Source organism: Bidens hawaiensis, unplaced genomic scaffold (genome assembly GCF_021521415.1).
Source record: "Bidens hawaiensis isolate Kalapana, Puna unplaced genomic scaffold, B.hawaiensis_p1.1 tig00008947_1, whole genome shotgun sequence".
NCBI classification, from domain to species: Eukaryota; Viridiplantae; Streptophyta; class Magnoliopsida; order Asterales; family Asteraceae; genus Bidens; species Bidens hawaiensis.
In genome coordinates this window covers 308,055-315,016 of record NW_027491651.1, presented here as the reverse complement: position 1 = coordinate 315,016, position 6,962 = coordinate 308,055, and positions in this window count along the sequence as shown.

Sequence of the window (6,962 nt, the reverse complement as noted above, 5' to 3'; positions counted from 1 at the left end):
ATATTCAAAACTTATCCAGATAGGTATATGATAGTCGTTTAAAGATGAAATCCATCTTGACTACAAACTCCTCTATACTTCACATTATGCCCAACAATGGCCCTTATAACTACTTAGTAAAAAAAACAACGTTAATACATGTAAAGAAAAGCAACATTAATACATGTAAAGAAAAACAACGTTCCATATCGTAGGGTATCAATTACGACCACTGAATATGAAATAAATTACATATGAAAATTAACGGGCCCACATGCACCTTTTATTGGATTCTTTTCAAACATAACACAAACTATTTGTAGACGCCTTCTTTCGAATGGCCTTAATATTAGTTGTAAATTAATAAAGGGTATTGTTAAACGTACCCCGTATCGTCTCAACATACCATCTCATTTAAGTTTTACACTAACATGATTCGGCATTTTTTGTCATTTTTTTTATCTTTAACTATTATTATTTTTTAAAACATATTTTTTTAAGATATTGTTGTTTACTTTTTATATTTCTGAAAATGATTTATTATTATTTTTTAAATAACGAAAAACAAAATATCCAAAGCTATGTGAACATATTATTCAGTATTTGTGTTGTGTTACTTTTGTTGATTAGAAGATTTAAAATGAGGATATGAAAGTTTTTTTATTTTTTTTATTTTGAGGTGGTGATGGTGGTGGTGGTGGTGGGGATTTGCTGGTTCCATCGGTTAGTCTAATCTTATTAATAAATACTCATATGGTTGTTAGAGCATCCACAATGGTGGATAAGTAAAACGAAACTAAACGCGTCACATCAGCTGCCACGTCAGATTTCCACTCATACACTTTCAAACACAAAAAAAATTCTCTGTTCTTCTCCAACACTACATCTACTTTTAAACATCTCTATATTTCACATGACCACCTAATTCTATATTTTCTTTCTATAAACTAATTTCATAGGTATCTCATTTTTTATTTCATATTATTTAAAAATAAAATAAGTTCTAGTAAATAGATTTAAAAATAAAAATAATAAAAGTCGTAAAAATAAAAAAGTAAAATTATATAAACAATAAATAAAACAACCACACGCAGACACACCAAAAGAATTGTTTTTTTATTACATAAACAATAATACTTTTTTTTTAAATTTTACTAGTTGAAAGTAAAAATGAGCAAAAAGAAATTATTTTTTAATTAAAAAAAAGATAATTAAAGTGAGGAGGTTAAAATTGGTTTCAAATTTAAGTGAAAAACAAGTATATTTGATCTACTTATCATGTTTATTTCCATTCAGTTTTATGAATATGCTTTAAACTGAACATTACCTCCAATATACACTTATCCAGTTCAGAATTCTAAATGTTATCACCTCGTAACTGAACAACCCATTAGAGCATCTATAACAAAAAAATTATAAATATTTTTTTTAAAATTACATAAACAATAATACTTTTTATTAAAATATTTTACTATTGAAAAAAGAAATTATTTTTCAATTAAAAAAAGGATAATTAAAGTGTGGAGTTAAAATTGATTTCAAATTAAGTGAAAATCAATTATATTTGACCACTTATCATGTTTATTTCTATTTCGGGAATATGTTTAAAACAGAATATCACCTCCAATATACACTCATCCAGTTTAGAATTCTAAATGTTATCACCTCATAACTGAACAACCCATTAGAGCATCACATCAAGCTCCATCTCCCTAGGTTCGGATCTACGTGGTGGGCGACAAACTCGAGAAAAGCCAAGTCCATTATTGTGGAGAGGGGTCTTTGAGAAGAAAGTTTGCTCCTGCAAACTTGAAACAAACCTTCACTCTCTCTAGTCTATCTCACATACATATATGTATATACATTATATATATATATAACTTTAATAATGTTTAATATGTTTGTAGAGGTTTGTTGTTGTGGAAAAAAGTACGACTTTTGAAAAACGTTTTGAATCTGATGTTGCGATGACGTGGTGGTTCGTAAAGGTTTGTTGTTGTGGATGCTCTTAGAGTCGCTTTTAGCATTTATTTGTGGGACAACTTTTCTTTAGCTTATTCTTAGACCATGAGTAGTCATAAAGTCTCACCTCCAGACATTATGCGTCACATGGCGCCCAGTCAGATATGATTTTATACAAAACCAGGGTGTAATCATAAAGCCTCGCCCCCAGACATTATGCGACACGTGCCGCCTAGTCATTATTAATTATTTTTGTTTTTTTGAAATAAATAATTCATTTAAATAATAGAATAATGGCTTAGGCACAAACGAGAGCAATAGTTCAGTAGCAACAGCCCATCAAATGAAACCGGAATTAGATATAGATATTTCAAAAATAGATTATTTTTTAGCACAAGTTTTTCTGGGCCAAATGTATCTTGTCTTTATCACTAACAAATTTTCTTGGTTAACAATAATTGTAGTTTTACCAATATTTGCAGGTTTCTTAATTTTCTTTCTTTCCCATAAAGAAAATAGGGTAATTAAGTGGTATACTATATGTATATGCATGTTAGAACTTCTAACAACCTATGCATTCTGTTATCATTTCCAATTGGACGATCCATTAATCCAACTAGTAGAGGACTATAAATGGATCAATTTTTTGATTTCCAATGGAAATTAGGAATAGATGGGATGTCTATAGGACCCGTTTAAATTAAAAAAACTACATTACAATTAAAAAAAAAATACATTAAAATCACAAATAAAAACTAAATTAAAATAAAAAAATACATTAAATTAAAAAATACAATAAAATCTAAATTAATAAGACTACATGTTGTGTTTTTCAAAATTTTCTTTTGCCGAATTGCTTTTAAAGATTGGACTCTCGGGTCGTATTCGGATAACTCTTTTGTTAGAACCTCGATGTCGTTGTCCAATTCATTCATTTTAAGTACTTCGACGGCGTCCAAATTTACTTGAAGACGTTTAGCTCCAAGTTCTTGTATATCTTTGAGTCGAATGTTCATTTCTTTAAAGTGACTTTCCATTTCGACATTCGAAGCCGTTGCCGACGACGACGCGACCCCTTTCCCCTTTCCCCTTTCCCTTGCTTCTTCTACCCCACAGTCGAGGCATCTCGGTAATATCCGCATAAGGATTCCCGGCTTCATTATCGCTTAGGTTGAAGTTTCGTGCGTCGGACGGGGCATGTCTGGATCAACCGAAGACGATGTTTTAGACTTTTTTTACGCTGACCACTTTCGGCGTTGGCATCCATAACCCCCGCCCCATTTTGGGTGAAACCTCAAGTAATCTTTCCAAATGCCAAAGTAATTGAAGGCCCCCAAGACCTTATGTTGATACTCTGTCAATGCGTTTTCCATGACTTCCGCGTCCGAGACACCGCTACTCCTCGTCTGATTCATCCAGGTGTAAACCGTATGGAAACCCATGCATTTGGTGTTTATGTTGTTCCATTTCGACTGTAAGAAATCTTTTTCTCGACGCGAGTCCCCGCCAAATTCTTTGAACAACTCTTTTATTTTGCGCCAAAATACCCCCTTTTTTGATAGTTCGCTAAAAAAATAAAAACATTACAAGTTCAATATTTGTTCTAAGAAATTTAAAAAAATATATATGTATTTAAAAACCTACCGCACTTGGCATATTCCGATATCGTGCACCAAGCACGAGCACATAGTACGCACTCGTCGATACTTTACGGTATCACCGTCTTTTTAGCCCGAGCTTCGCCAACGGACTTCTTTGCGTGTTTCCTCGTACATCCGCGTTGGCTCGAACCGCCGATGGTGTCCAGGACGGGTTGTGTCTCCGGCACGAACTCGTCGTCGGGTTGGGAACCCGAACCGGCAACTATGTTTGTGGTTGGGTTTTGGAAACCGGGCACCGTATTTGGTAAAGGGATTCCTAGAAATGTCATGTATGCAGCCATATGCGCTTCGAACGGATACGAGGATTGAGGGACGGGGACGGTTGGTATCGGGGCGGTAGATGGGTTAGGTTGTGGTTTTTGGTTGCTTGGTTGCCTTGACGGGAAAATTGACCGAAACCGAGAACATTTTGGTTGTTATTCGGAAACATTTTGGTAGTATTGTAGTAGAAATATTTGTGTAAAAATATATTTGGTAGAGAAGTGGGAGAAATGAATGTGTTAAAAAATGAGGTTTGGTTTGTTTTTATACTATAGATTTAGTTAATAATTTTTATTTTTATTTTAAATCCAACAGTAACCCAACCCAACGGTCGGATTTTTTTTCGTGCCTTACCAGTGTTTTATGTATAACACTTAAAAAAGAGTCCCAATACGCCGGGGGGGGGGGGGGGGGGGGCGGTGTACCCCAATGTTATAGCCTAAAAACTCCGCGTTAAAGTGTGGACTACGGATGGGCTAAATTTTTTTATGGTCTACTAACCGTCCCGGATTATCACGCCCCAATTCTGACAAAATCGGATTGGATATTCTTCTTTTTTAATATAAATGAATTAAAACTCAAGTTTTAAACTTCTTATTTAAGGGTATTTCCATCCAATCCTCTATCTCTAAATTCAGAATTACACTAAAACACACTATATTTCCCCTCTCATTTTAATTAAATAATACTTTTTATATCTTTAGCATCATTACCATTTATCTCTCATTCACTCACAACTACTTTCAAAATATATTAAAAAATTATAGGGGTGAACAATAGATTTTCAAATATACTAAAATCACTAAGTTTTTTAAAATATAAAAATTCTCCACTCACAACACCCAAAATCACTCTTTACATTATAAAATCATCATCTCACATAATATGATGGGTTAGATGAGAATGCTCCAAGTCACATGAATAGTGAGTAAGAATAAAAGTTAAAGTAGCTTGATATTTATCTAATTAGCTTATGTATTTTCCATATCGTCATTTTTTATATAACTATCATGTGGTTTTTATTTACTTCTTATATATTTTAGTAATATGTTATTAAAATTTATTTCTGATAAATGGACTGGTCCCCTCGTACGTGATGCCACTCATAATCCCTTCATTATTAACATAAAGAAAGTTTCTCCACACATTCAATTATAAATTAGTTTTAAATAATGGGCATTGAGTAATTAATATTATAAATATCAATTATTCTACTTTTTAGTTCTTTTGCTTTTTATAAATTATAGTTTAGTATTTTTGCTTTATGCCTTTGTAGGAGAAAAGACACCTACATGCAAATTGTTGCTCACTTAGCTCCGTTTTTCACGAACAATATATATTTTAAACTATTCGTTAAATATATACATATATATTTAAAAAAAAATACCATACTCAGATTAAACCAAATGTTTAAAATGTGCTTCCTAAATACAATAAAATCATTATTAATTTAACTCAATTATTTTTTTTTTTTTAAATCGCCTCTTGTCAAAATCATTATTGTTACTACATCATTTAATACTTTTAAGCTCCCATCATTTTCCCACCACAATAGACATAGATATACATGAACTACAAGTCATTCTTACTTTAATGGAGTGATAAGATGATTATGACGTAAAAAAGGAGCTAAAAGGTTCAATCCCGGCCTGTAACATGTAACATTTAGCTGTTAAAAAAAAGAAGAGAACTACATATAGTTCCTAACATTATGACAAGCTTCTAACACATACTTTTATATGTTTCCAATGATGAAATATAAAAACTTTCTTTATATAAATAAAAGCATGTGTAGAATTAAGCTTGGCAAGTTGTGAGGGACCATATCAACTCTTTCTAGATACACAAGAATGTTCTGATAAGCCCAAAGCATGAAGACTAGACTATAAGCCCTAAGTAATGTAATACCAATAATGATTGCGAGATATAGTTACTTTCTATGGAAACTAGACTTGATTACACAGATAGTCGACCGCAACGTGTTGTTTATATATCATTTCCTTGAACTCAAGCCCATTATTTTGGTATGCACATTTTTTTTATATTAAGTTTGACACTCAACCTCTTTTCATATTAACAAGCAAGAAAGTAACAAGTATCAAGAGGGAGGTGACAAATAAGGTTTTGTATTATCAACATTTACAACATTAGCCATTAGAATTAAAAAAAGAAATACGGTTTTGGTAAAAGACCTCAATCCCTCATCATCATATAGTTGTAATAGCTAATGATCATAAGAAGTCACATTCTCAGACCGACTTAGCTTCGTTTTAACCATACTAACTCTTACAATTCTTCTATTTGCTATTAAGGAAAAATGAGAGGTGTCAAACTTAAAAAAGAGAGAAAAAAAAGAGTTTGATTAGGCAAATTGTTAAATAAAACATTACGTTGTTTCTTAAAGATAATAAACATTGATAGGAAACCAATTTTACACACGCAAACAAACAACGAACGAAAGCAATAAACGGACACAAGAGATTTAATATGGTTAAGTCTAGATCTGACTTACATCTATGAGCGGCAACTAGGGCTTTTATATTAAGTGATACAAATTACAAGTACAATGAGATGAATATATAGGTAAAATCTCATTAGAGTTAACCCTTGAAAACTTAATCGACAAGTTAACTAACTGAGCGTGATAGAGTTAGGGCTGGTCAAGCCCTACCGCTTCTCGTAATTGACTGGGTCGAAGCCTACAAACATCACCATGGGTTCAAAGAGGTCCTAGCTTTCAGAATTATTTCTTGTTTCAAGCACAACTTTTTTATATATAGGAAATTGTTATTGCAATAAGAAACAATATCAGAAGAGAGAGAGACAATTTTTTAACGGAAAATACACACACGCCCGGCCGTAAACTTACTCATTAATCTACATCATTTGTCCATAGTGACACTTGAATCCTTACCACTAGGGGTGTTCAAGAAATCCGAAATTTTAAAAAAACCGAAATCTGAACCGAAACCAAAATCCAAATAAACCGATCTGAATTCTTATTCGTATATTCGGTTATGATCAATCTGAATATCTGAATAACTAATTTGGATCAGATTCGGATATGGACATTAAAAATTTCAGATTGTTCGGATTATT